At 44.7% G+C, this 12,902-nt stretch overlaps 1 protein-coding gene across 8 annotated transcripts in view; it reads left to right on the top strand.

The window, feature by feature from the left end:
- The window catches only part of NDST2 (N-deacetylase and N-sulfotransferase 2), a 231,903-nt gene that overhangs the window by 168,998 nt on the left and 50,003 nt on the right, over positions 1–12,902 (top strand). The window contains exon 1 of one of the 8 annotated variants that reach the window (XM_084633093.1): positions 5,180–5,393. The exons of the other annotated variants lie outside the window; for them this stretch is intronic. The gene's annotated coding sequence lies outside the window, so the exon portion shown is untranslated. Of the gene's footprint in view, positions 1–5,179; positions 5,394–12,902 lie in introns of those variants that run through there. 8 annotated transcript variants of the gene reach the window in all.

Here is a 12,902-nt window from a genome sequence, read left to right as displayed (position 1 = left end):
GGAGGATGGGGTTTTGCTCCCTTTTGTTTAATTTACTAGGATTGGATTAGCTACAAACAAGGCCACTAACCCCAAACATATTTACCTTGCTGCTGCTTCTGTGCTGATTAAATAAGGACTCTGAAGTTGCAGGCTGGGTCTGCATGCAGGGTTAGCTGCTGTGATGGACTCAGAACTCTCACTGTCCTTTAACGAAACATCCCCACAACTGTGCTGTTGCACAGCAATGAGCCAGAACATGTCAGGTGTACTGTTTGGGGCCATTGTGGTAATATTTTTATAAAGATAATCTTTGCTTGGGTTGGAGGGTTGCAGAGGCCAATAACATCCTCTGTCCTTGCACTCTCTGCTGTCAGCTAGAATTTTCAGTTTTAAAGCTCAATATTGGTAGCCAAAGAGAGGGGGATAGATAAGGGTTAAACTAGTTTCATCTCCAGAATGAACACAGCTCTTCTGTAGTTCTCAGTGATTCTCCCAAATCACTGCTTCAGTGATTAGAGAAAGGTTTTTGTTTGGCTGGAGTACCAAGCCTGTGAGGAGATTGAGGTTTACTTTCCTCTTCCCCAATGTTACCATAATGTATTATACAGCAGTGAGATCCTGCTTCAGCCCTCACTGCAATGATTAAAATACCTGGTTTATCAAAACTCTCCCTCTAGAGGCAGTCGGTCATTTGAGGGTAGCAGAGAAAGCCTATCTTGTAGATCTGAGCTTTCGAAGACTGGCATAGCTATGTCTGTTAGGAGTGTGAAGAGGTGTGGTTCCTAACCGATGCTATGCCAACAAAAGCTACTCGTGTAGTAGGCACAGTTATACTGGCAAAACTGATTTTACTAGTGTAGCCTGTTCTGCTCGTGGTGCATGGTTTTATGAGACTGGTACAAAGCTCAGCTTTGTAGGTATAGTTGTATCCATGACAGGTATAGCAATTGCTTGCAATATCTTTGGGAAATCTTACTTTTAAAAGTTTATGTATCATTGTAGGCCAGGGTCTGTGAGAGGTGACCACACCACCTCCAAGAATAATTAACAGTATGGCGTGATTAGACAAATTCATTCAGGTTGTAACACCTTCAGAGAAGTTCCACCACCTGGAGAAACTCAGATGTATGAGTTCAAACTGGATTCTCCAGGGACTGACTTGACAAAGAAGGGGCTTTTGGATAAATGGCCTGAGTTCAAACTGACTCAAGGCCCTTTTTCTGATCTAGTGAATTGACAGGACCTTCTGTCCCAGGAGGCCCAGTCCTTCCTGGGAAGGGTTGGAGGACATTGGCCTACTGAGACCCCGTAAGACGGATAGCTGACCTCTAGTAAGCTTTTAGCCTGCGTAAAGAAACTTTTATTATTTATATGTTTTCTCTGTAATGCTTTCACCTTAAGAATAAATGTGCTTGCTTATAAAGAGCTGCGTGATAACACATAGCTGCTGGCAATTACAGCTGTTCATAGTCTTCAGAGAGAAGGCAAAGATCAGATGCAGGAATATTTAGGCAGTCTGGCTTGCCACAAATATCACAGTGTAGACAGGGAACTGTGCATCCTGAGAAAAATCCCAGTTGGAAGGGAGAGAGAGACAGGTCTCTATCCAAGAGAGATGGTGACTGCTGAGCAGCAAGCCTAGAGTTGGTGCTCTCAAGGGACCCTGGAGAGGGAATACAGGTGCATTTGCCCTGAACTGTGACAGCATGCACACTAGTATACCTGTACTCGTAAACCAGTCCTATTGTAGACATAGTGCAGAGTATTACAGAGAGCCCTCCACCCTATTTTCCTGTAACTTGTCATAGTCTTTGTGACCGTGGAATTTTTCAAAGGAGGTGGTCTCTGAATTGAGGTAGACAAGGTGGTGATTGTGATGATAGCAGCACACACCGTGTTTTCCCCGGGCTTTAGTTCAGAGCCCTGAAAGGGGGAGCACCCCATTCCTTGTAGTGAAGGTGTGTGGAAATATCTCTTTACTGCGCTAGAGCCTGCGGCCTGGGTAGGCAGAGCTAATTGCTTCTCCCAGGGCTTCTCCCTTGAACCTCCTGGTATTTACCTGATGCCAAGATCCTAATGTCTAAAGCTGGATAAGGCAGATGGAAAGGTAGTTTAGTGTGCAAACCACCCAAGGATGCGTAATGGTGGTGATGTTGCTGACCTAAATTCCTCTTTACTTGCAGGAAGTATGGGACAACCCAAGTGACAGTTTGGGGGAAAGAGGCTTTCTTTCCAGCATGAGAAGGATCTAGTCTTTGGACGGTAGGCTGGGAATTGTAGTTCCAGCACTGAGCATAAAGTTGGCCATTATGACAGATACACAAGAACATTAAAGGCTTTCTCTAATCTTTTTCGACTGAATAGAATTAAAGAGATGGTTAACGAGTATCCAGCAAACCTGTATCTATATAAATATGTAGGCTTGGGGGAAGTGTACCCAAGAGCTTAAAGAGAACTTATAAAGTAAATCTTGTCTCTTCTGAAAATTATTCCTAAATAGTGTGGAGCCAGGAAAGGTTTGCAGTGAATTTGCTGACTTCCATGCCATTAATGCAGTGCTGAGGGATTTTAACATAATTTTTTTGCATACAATAACTTCGAGGGAAGTAATTCATTAACAGTCACAGGAGATGGGATCAGTGTCTTGAAGCTAAAGATTGAAACATGTTTAGTTAGGTGTAAAGGGAAGTCTCTCCCTCAATGGTTTTATTGCCTCTAATTAACTTTCAAAGTAAAACAACAGTGGTGGTGGCGTATTAGTGAAAACACTTGGAGCACAGTGGCAGTATAGATAGTGTTCACTTTTAGCTGTGGAACACATTTTTTAAAAAGGTTTAGGATATCCTCTTAACTTAATATATTTGTTCCTTTTGAGGGATTGATTCCTTGAGTGCATAGTGTCTTTTATCCATTGCTTGGCAATAACGTCTTCGTAACCTAGATAGTACTTTTCTTTCTGAATGACTCCAGTGTGCTTTTCAAATCTATGTATAAGAATCACTTAACCTGCAATAAGAAAAGGAGTACTTGTGGCACCTTAGAGACTAACCAATTTATTTGAGCATGAGCTTTCGTGAGCTACAGCTCACTTCATCGGATGCATGCCGTGGAAACTGCAGCAGACTTTATTTAACCTGCAATGCCACTGAAATTCACCCACTTCATGGGTAAAACAGCACCCAGCATGGCATTACAACAGCATAGAACAGGAAGTAAAGAATAAAATATATAGTAATAGGTAACCCACTCTGTTTGTTTTATAATTCAATCCAAACAGAAAATAGTCTGGACCTGATACTAACCTAAACTTTTCTTCATTTAGCTTCAGGCTGTTGCTCTTTGTCCTAGCCAACCATGAGACAGTGGAAAAGAATCCCAGCAGAGGTGTTCAAGGTGCCATCACTGCACTTTCTTATGATCAACTTAGATACAAGATGCTGGTATGTGTAGAAGAGGGAGACATCCTGCAAAGTCCAAGAATCAGAGCAGGTGACCCAAACAGTCTAACTGGCCTAGTGTCTCTTGCTCTAGCACTGTACGTAGCTGTTGGAAAAGCCTTGAAAGATGCTGTCTTCAGCTAACAGAGGGTGCTTTGCCTAAATCAATCAGGCTTAGGTCTCCTGTGATGTTTTCTTTAACATCCTTTCATAATGTTCCCTGGTTTCTCTGCGTTCTTCTGTTTTCACTTCATTGTAAGATTTTGGTGTCTCATTACTGAACTGTTAGTTTTGTGCTCTCTATCGCTATCAGTTAAACTAACCTCTCTGGAGAGCTATCCCCATGTGTCGTCCTGTCTGAAACCCCCTTGCCCTGATGCTCTGCCTATCAAAGAATAAAACTTTAAGCATATACAGAGCTTTACATCTAGTCATAACCATGCTTCCCCCTGCATTGCTCTAGACTCCTATTTCTAATTCCATTTTAAAATAGGACCCCCTCATATATCAGTCTATCATGGGGCTCAGAGCTTTAGTGAACCACAGTTAGATTTGTGCGTGCACAACCTGTTCCTGTACTGATTTTTCCCCCCACATTTGTTTCTCCCTTTTGGTGCACAAGGAATTGATCCTTTTACCATTTTTATTCCCGAACCCCAAATTCCTATAGTAGGGCCTCAGTATGTTTGACTGGAGGCTTGTTGGTCATGTGTTATATGGAAAATTTGTTCTTTTTATGAGATTTGTACATAGAACAGGTATTGGTTTGGGTGAAGCTGTAAGCTACAGTGTGGCAACAGGAGTAATTTTCCACTGGTGAATAAATGTTCCTAGGTTAGCACTTCTCACCTTGTGAGCTTCATATCTGAAGGCAGCATAAACACATGACAGCTTCAAAAGACAAACTCCTCCAGCAACCTATCAATGTGTACTGGAGTGTCAGGCGCTGCTGTCTGTGTGGGCTCCATTCCTCCCATCCCTATCCCTCCCTCGCTCTTTATCTGATTGATGTGGCTTTTCATGCTGTCATTCACTCTCCCTGGCACTACATTTTTCGTTTTCCTCTTCCGGATTCTCTCCCCGTTGAAACAAAAGGCGAACTCGTTTCCAGTGGTGCAGCACCAGGCTGTGCTGTCTCTGAGGGGCTGGGGGATTCTCTGCATCTCGTTCTGTGTCGGAACCAACGGTGAGCTTGTTTAGTGGCTTCACAAGCAATGCTTTTGAACCGCTGCCAGATTCCCTCCCCTGCTGTGCAAGTGGAGTTCAAAGCCCTCCTGTGAGTAGATACACGGCATGTGTAAAAGGACAAGGAATTTAATCTGTGATTCCCTATCCCACAGGAGTGCCTGACGACTGCGTCATGCCACAACTCCCTGAATACTGGACCAGGCTTCTCTCTGCCTCCCTCTGGACACCAGTATCCCTACTTTATTTCTGGGATTTCAGAGAGTAAGATGGAAGCTTTTCAGATAGGACCTGAGAAACGAGGTGAAAAGATCTGTGCTGTTGGACCCTCTGTTATATAGGACCCTGCTTTGCTCACCTGTGGCTGCAGACAGCCTTCCTTGCATGCTGATTGCTATCTGTCTGGTGCTCACCATGCTCAGCAGTGAAGCTCTTGCTTTCAGTATAAATTTATCTACATTTCTCTTTGTGTGTGTGTAAAATTCCAGTATCCTCATGTTCACACACTGATTTGAGAGGTTTTGGCAACTCCAAGAAAAGAGAAGAGATCCACTGCTACAAACGACTGTTCAGCCATCCACCGGCTGTGCAGCCCAGCTGCCTATTCAGGAAGGGCCAGCTCGCTGCTTACATGTCTTTGTGAAGATTTTCTTTAGGGCTTGTGCTTTTCCTCACTTCCCCTTTTTCTCGGGTGTGTTTCCTTGGCTTGCTGGCTGTCAGAGTTAACAGACCAAGCTTCCTGGACACCTTGGAGAGATCCCACTTCACTTTGAAATGCGCCTTTTAAAGGTAGGGAGTTGGAAAGCGTTTGTAGTATTTCACATCGATTGTAGTTTGTACTCTGGCAGGTACAAGGGATCTTTTCTCTGGCTTGCTTTTGTGCACTGTCGTTTGACTGTTGATTTAGAAAATCTTCATCTGCAAGAGCCATGCTGCAGGAGAGGGGATGGATGGAGAGGCTGCAGTACAGTAACTGTATTAGGTGATCTCGCTTGCCATGGCCATTAAGGTTCTTTGTTAGCTCTCTCTCCTCCTCCTCCTCCTCTTTGCCCCTTGCCGATAGGTTGTTGCTTTGTCTTGGCTTGCTACTGGGTTAAATTTAGGTTCTAAAATGTGCTGGATAAAAGGAGGAATCTGATTGATTGCCCAGTGTGGAGTTCCAATATGTCTCTTGGTGGCTTAATGTGCATCTGAACAGCACGGGGATCCTAGTATAACTGCACATATTGTCCTGGGCTATTAAGCTCACTTATACTACAAGTAAACACATTCTTGACCCTTATCAGTCAGTCACCTTAGTCCTGGGTAACCAGACTGCTCTGTGGAGGAACACGTTGCAGCAAAATCAGTAACTGGTGAAGTCATTTTAAAGACCAGAGAAATTAGAGATGGAAAATTTAAAAATCAGGTTAGGTCTTGTCAATCCCCCAAGGGCCAGGGCAGGATTGTTCTCTGCATTATTTTTTCTAGGGCTTTGTCATACAGCTGTTTAAATCTTCATTTTCACGTTAGGAGAAAAACCAGAGGCTTTAAAATTAATGTTTGGTAACTTGAAAGCTTAGAAAGAGAGATTCATATAAATATATGTGAAGAATAGAGAATAAAATTAGTGAAAGCAAAGCCTTGAGTAACTTTGTATCACAGTTTCTTCCGAGTTGGTTTTCTGGAGAGAAGGGTCTAAATTGCTCTCCTGGAGGATTTCTCCTCCATCACAGGACTCCATAATAAGGCTGCCATCCTTCTGGTCGAGGGATATTAGCTGGAACTTGATTCCAAGACCTTTAACAATGTTCTTTAATCAACCAGTGAAGTTCCTATTGAACAACATACAGTGCTGATACCACCCGATGGGCCAAGTGCACACCTTCTGTATCTTAACCCACTGCTGCTGGCCTGGGGAGCGAGATGCTGGGTTTAGGATCCAGGCCAGAGACCTCATGCTGGGCAGGTTCTTTCTCTGACTCTTACTAGAATAGAGATGATAGGGATGGGGTGCTGTTTTCCAAGTACTGTAATTGAGTAGATGTGGTTCCCACAATATACTGTATGATCCCCACAATGGGGATACGTGGGAGATGAGAGGTGATTTTCTGTTTTCTCCTCTGGCCTCAGTTCTCTTGCTACTTTAAAGGTAGGTGAAGGGTAAAGAGAGGGTGGAATATGCCAGGGCTATTCAGTGCATGTCTGCCACTAGAATACAGTAGAGCAGTGGATCTGAGGCATCTGAGCTGTGGATCTGATGTGTGTCTGGATAGTGAGGAGCAGTGCTTGCTGCGCTGGAGTTCTTTCCCTGCATTGCCACAGGAGGAATACTCCTACTTTGTCTTTCTATAACCCCTGAAATCCAAAGAGTTCAAAGGGGATTAATGAGGCATGTATTATTGCCACCCCCATTTTACACCTGAAGAAACTGAGGCACAGAGCGTGACCAGCCTGTCAAAAGTCACATCGTGACAGAGCCAGGAATCTTGGCTCCCATTTTGCTGCTGCAGTCATTAGACAACACCCTAAAAGGCTTATCCGTTTTCATTATTTGGAAGCAGTGGCTATAAAAATAAAAATGATCCTTCTGCTCTCCGTCATTCTACGATCTCTGGGGCACACAGTCTGCCTGTCTCATGTGGATTCTCAGCAGTGAAAAAAAGCAAAAACCTACAGAGAGCTAGAGTCAATAGCCCCATTATTCTCCCTAACACCTAAACAACCATTTTACAAGCCCAGTAGCATGTTCCAGGTTGTATATGGCAGACACTTCTCAGGTCTTGCAGCCATGTGTCTCCAAACACAGATGAGGTCTGTTCACATGACTTCATGCTCTGTCAGGTAATATTGCATCAAGGTGTGTAGATGTGATTGGGTACTCACCCCACCCCACCCACCTGAGCCTCTTAGAAGTTCTCTTCTTCAAGTAATGCAGTGTGCAGCATAGGCAATGGAACTAGGGGTCCTACTGCATCCCTTGACTTGAAGTGGTTTCCATTATATCCAGGGTTTACAGTTTGGTTCAATGGCTCTCAGCACCCCCGCTATACAAATTGTTCCAGCACCCCTGGCATGTGACCTCTGCAGCTGTACTAAAATAGGGTGGGTATTTCAATGGCTGTCATGCTGCAGAGTGCTTGTTCCCTGGCAATGTTTCATGAGGGAGTCTCCCTGTGCCCATAAGACTTTAGGTCTGTTTGAAAGCTGGCAAAGTCGATTGTCCTCAGATGGGAGACTGGTATGTATGGAATATCCCCTGCAGACTGGGACAGTTATCTTGTCCCATTCAGCCCCTTTAAGCATGCTGGTTCCTGTGCCTTATTGTTCCAGAGTCTGCTAAAGCGCACACAGGCTGTCTCCTCTCTGCCAGCAGTGTCTTCTGCCATGCAGGCAAGATGAGTGACTGTGAAGCTTGTTCCCAAGAGTTCTATACCAGCTCGGGAATGTGCGGCATCCTGTCGTACCTGTGGAGAGGGGGGATGGGGAGTGCATCCCTGATGCTGATTCCAGATAGGGTGCCAGGGATCCCAGAGCCACAATTCCTCTTGCTCATTCATGCGAATCATCTGCAAAACATGCAGGGTGGGGGGAGAGATAAGAACAAAGTCTATGAACCAAGCCTGCTCACATACATTAGGATGAGCCCAGGCATGAGGTGAAAGGAAGGGATCAGAGCTCTTCATTATCTAATACTCCCTCAGGGCAGTACCAAACTCACTGTAGAGCAAGCAAGCCAGGCCCAGGGCTGGCAGAGAGAGACCATTGTTCTGTGTGAATACGGCTGATACTGGAATGTTTCATTGTGAATCTGAAGCCATCTTTAATGCAAAATATTCCTCCGAGGGATTTGTTTTCATTGCTAACCATTTCAGAAGTCACATTCAAGCCAGCACCGTGCCTTCTCCCAAACAAAAGGCAGTAAGGTTTGGGGTTCATTCACAGCAGAAAGGATGCACTTGCCTTTCACTCCGCTGCATGTGTTGGGGTGATGTAAAGTTCCTGCTCTGTAAAACAGCAAACTGGGCTGGGAGAAGGGGAAGACAAAAGGAAGACATTAACCTCTTTATGTGCTTTGTGTTCCTGTTTGGGGAAGGTTGTTATGTGGCATTGCCTGGTGTTTAATGGCAACTGAATGGTACCAGTGGGAGCTTTGGGGAGTAGGAAGCCTTTTTACATTGAAAATTAAAATACCAATTTCCTTATGCGGTGGCCACACATGTAACCCCAGAGGGAAGGGAGAGTGCATCTTGCATGGGTCGCTAGCATCCCCCTCCGGTCTACATACACAGCATCTCTGATGGGGGCTCCAGAGGGAGGGGGAAGTGATTAGGCACGACATGGGATCTCTTACTGGAGGATTGGTCTAGATCTCTTGAATTGGTTGATTGAGATTAGCCTGGTGCTTAGTTTGGCTCCTCAAGTTGGGATGCATGGAAGAGATAAGGGGTATCTTTCTGTAAGAGACAAGAGGCCAAAAATAGCATCTTCCTTTGTTGCTTTTTGGTGCCTTTGCAAAGTCCTTTGTAGTTTTGTATATGTGGGGTTTCAGTTGAAGCAGATACCCCCCACACCCCAAAATAAATGCCATTCCCAGCAGTTTAACCTCCATAGCCCCATACTAGAGTGGCACATGAGTGTCTGCAGCTCTCCCTCCCCCCGGCTAATGATGGATGCAGTACAAGAACTAGGTGCAATGGAAGGAAAATAATTTCTCTCATCCGTGGGGTTGTTATAAACAAGTGTGTAAAGCTAGAATTGTTTTCCTAATTGGAAACTGCTGAGGGATTTTCCACCTTGTAACTGTCTCAAATTTCATAATCCAGAATGTTTACAACAGAGCAGACAGTGTACGGGAAGTGTGTGAGTTGCCCTCAGTTGTGTTAGAATAATAGTTCACATTAATGTAGCTCTTTGCATCTGAGTGCCATGCAGACATCATTTTTCACAGCACCCCTGTGTAGTTGTATCCCCACTTTACAGATGGGGTAACTGCAGCACAGGAAGTTCATGTGTCTTGCGCAAAGTGGCACCACACAGTCAATAGCAAAACTGAAACTAGCACCAGAAATCCTAATTCTCACCCCACTCGCTCCCAGTGAAAACATGATCGGAGCTGACGTGAGTAGTGAATCTGTGACCTTGCCTCTGGTGCTTGTGGACTGGGGACCAAACACGGAGTGAAGACCCAAATATCCCATTCCGCTTCTATCTCTTCTATGCAATTGCTCTTCCCTCATCCCTTCCTCTGAGTGTTCTAGGAGACATGGACGCCAGTAGCACTGAAAGGGCCTTCCTCATTATACGCAGTTCCAGATGTTGGCCTTCTTACTGGCTTCTTTCTCAGCTCAAGATTCATTATTTCTGTACTCAGGAGCACTTACTGTCTGATAACGTCTGCAGAACAGGAGAAGATTGAGGCCCCAGGGTGTGTGCGGGAGCCCTGGTCTACACTAGGGGTGGGGATCGATCTAAGTTATGCAACTTCAGCTACGTGAATAATGTGGCTGAAGTCGACGTACTTAGATCGACTTACCGTGGTTTCTTCACCGCTGTGAGTCAACTGCTGCTGCTGCCCCATCGACTCTGCTTGCGCCCCTGTGACTCTGCCTGCGTCAACAGAAGAGCGCTCGAGGCTTGATTTATCACGTCTAGACTAGACGCAATGGATCGATCGCTGCCCGCCGATCCGACGGGTAGTGTAGACATACCCGGAAAGTGTCAGAAAAGGTACCCCGCCTTAACTACGGTGGTAGTATGAGTGAGAGCAGCATCTGTCTGGAATGCCCTTACGCACACCCCTTGGCTTTGTTCAGGTAGTTATCAGTTACTGCTGATAAAAGGCTGCCCCCCAGAGCAGAAGGAAACAAGGGGATTGAAACTGAAGGGCTGCATTGGTTGATATCCTAGAGCTGAAATTAGAGATATTTGTCACGCTGATGGTCCACACTTGTTGGTTGTGGTGCACGCTTGTCATGGCACTGAGGTATATCTTTGAACTTGTGTGTTTGGCTGTGTCCCCCTCCTTCTCCCTCTCCATTGTGGCCAGGATTCTGAAGGTGCAATGCACAGATTCTTTCAGAGCTTGACAGGCTCGCTTGAGTGAAGAGCTGGGGCTGAGATGCATTTGCCAGTGAAATGTTGTATGGTCACTCCGGATAAGCTGGAATGGAAGTTGCAGGCACAAGAGAAGTGAAGTGCAGTCAAGAGGCAGCGCAACAACAGCAAGGCTGAGTGCCGACAGATATAGCAGATTGGGTGTGTATTGTTTGAATAAAGGTCACCAGCTTGCATCAACCAGTCCCACCTTAGTAGTGTTGAAGGACCACTTGGTGTCTCAAGGTGGAGTTGGGGTGCAGCCTGTGAACACTTGGAGTGATTTTGAAAATGCTGGTCACAGCTCCTTAGTTAAGGTTGACTTTTGCACTTAAAGCAGGGACGTAGTCTCTTCGTTACATATGAAAAACACAACCTGTCTTCTCCAGAATGAATGCCAAAGTGATTGTGTGAGAATTTAAAAGTCATTTTTTGCCTTGAATAACCTCAGTAACAGAATAACTTCTCTTGTAGCTAAAAATTGTTTAATTCTTGGGCACTGGCTGCACCGAGCAAGGTTTAGAAATGCACAGTTAGGTCACCCAAACAGCCTTAATTCTGCCCTGTGCAGTGACACCATGAGGGGAAAAAGAAAAAATATCCTCTTTGCTTTAAACCTGAGTTTAATGTAATTTGGGACTACAGGCACTGAGATACATTAACCAAAATCATATAGTTATTGTCTGACATCACTGTAGAGCAAAGTTAAAATTATTTGGGTGCCCTAACAGTGTATTTCTGTACTTTCTTCAGAGTCTGTATATGCTGTTACTGAAATCATTTCCATACTGTTAATATGTTTGGATTTCTTTTAAGTTTTAACCTTGACTCTGAAATTCCTGGATTTGTAACACTTGTATTTAGGATATTTACATCATTCCTATATGTATTTTACTTTAAATAGCTGATATTTAACCATAACTCCAACTCAACATAGTTTTTGCCTGGGATCTATAAAATGTGGCTGTGATACCACTCAGTGATTAATTGATTCTCTCGCCATAGGAAATGCACTACCATTGGGCTGGCAGTGAGCATTGCGAGACCATAGTTAGGCAGTTTCTTTGCATGTGTGCACTCTTTTTGACTTCTTTCTCATTCCCCAAACGCTGCTTTTCTGGCAAAAGACGCTGGTTGAACACAGATGCTAGAGCAGGATGAATAACAGGTGTTTTGATTCACTGGGAATTTCAAAAAAGAAAAGTTAATTTCAGGATGGGACTGTCTTTTTGTTCTGTGTTTGTACAGCACTGAGTACCAGGGAGTCCTTGGCCATGACTGGGGTTCCTAGGAACTATGATAATACTAAATAGTAATCATAATAATTAATAAATTAATAACATTCTTTTTCACTGACTGACCAGTTGCTTTCCCTCTCAGACAGCTTCTTGCTGAGAAACACTACAGGATGGAATTCTTGATCCGGTCCTTCCTGCATTAAAACTGCTCCCACACCACGCTCAGACGCATCTCTGGTTACTAGGAATGGTTTGTCAAAGTCTGGGGCCTTAGCACAGGGTCAGACATGAATGTCGCTTTAAGCTGGTTAAAGGCCTTCTGACAATCTTCGGTCCACTGAACGGCATTTGGCTGTTGCTTTTTGGTTAGCTCTGTCAGTGGGGTGGCGATTTGGCTCTATTGCAGTACAAATCACCTGTAATATCCGACCAAGCCTAAGAAGGATTGGACCTGTTTCTTTGACTTTGGGAGAGGCCACTTTTGGATAGCATCCACTTTGGCCTGTAGGGGGGTTGATAGTTCTTTGACCCACCTGGTGTCCAAGGTAAGTCACTCTGTTTAGGCCTATTTGACACTTCTTAGCCTTAACAGTTAGTCCTGCCTCCCTTATGCGCTCCAAGACTTTTTGTAGATGTTCCAGGTGTTCTGCCCAGGAATCTGAAAATATGGCCACATCGTCAAGGTAGGCGACTGCATAGTCTCCCAATCCTGCTAGGAGACCATCTACAAGTCTTTGGAAGGTGGCGGTTGCATTCCGCAGCCCAAAAGAGAGCACATTAAATTCATACAGCCCAACATGTGTGGTGAAGGCTGACCTTTCCTTGGTGGATTCATCTAGTGGTACCTGCCAGTACCCCTTGGTTAAGTTCCAGGTAGAGATGAACTGGGCCCGTCCCAGTTTTTCCAATAGTTCATCTGTGCGTGGCATTGGATAGTTGTCTGGGCGAGTTACAGCATTTATCTTACGGTAGTTCACACAGAAAT

The sequence above is a fragment of the Lepidochelys olivacea genome (assembly GCF_965140295.1).
Source record: "Lepidochelys olivacea isolate rLepOli2 genome assembly, chromosome: 7".
In the NCBI taxonomy this organism is placed as follows: domain Eukaryota; kingdom Metazoa; phylum Chordata; order Testudines; family Cheloniidae; genus Lepidochelys; species Lepidochelys olivacea.
The sequence above is the reverse complement of the archived record's forward strand: the minus strand, read 5'-3'. Positions and strand labels throughout refer to the sequence as shown.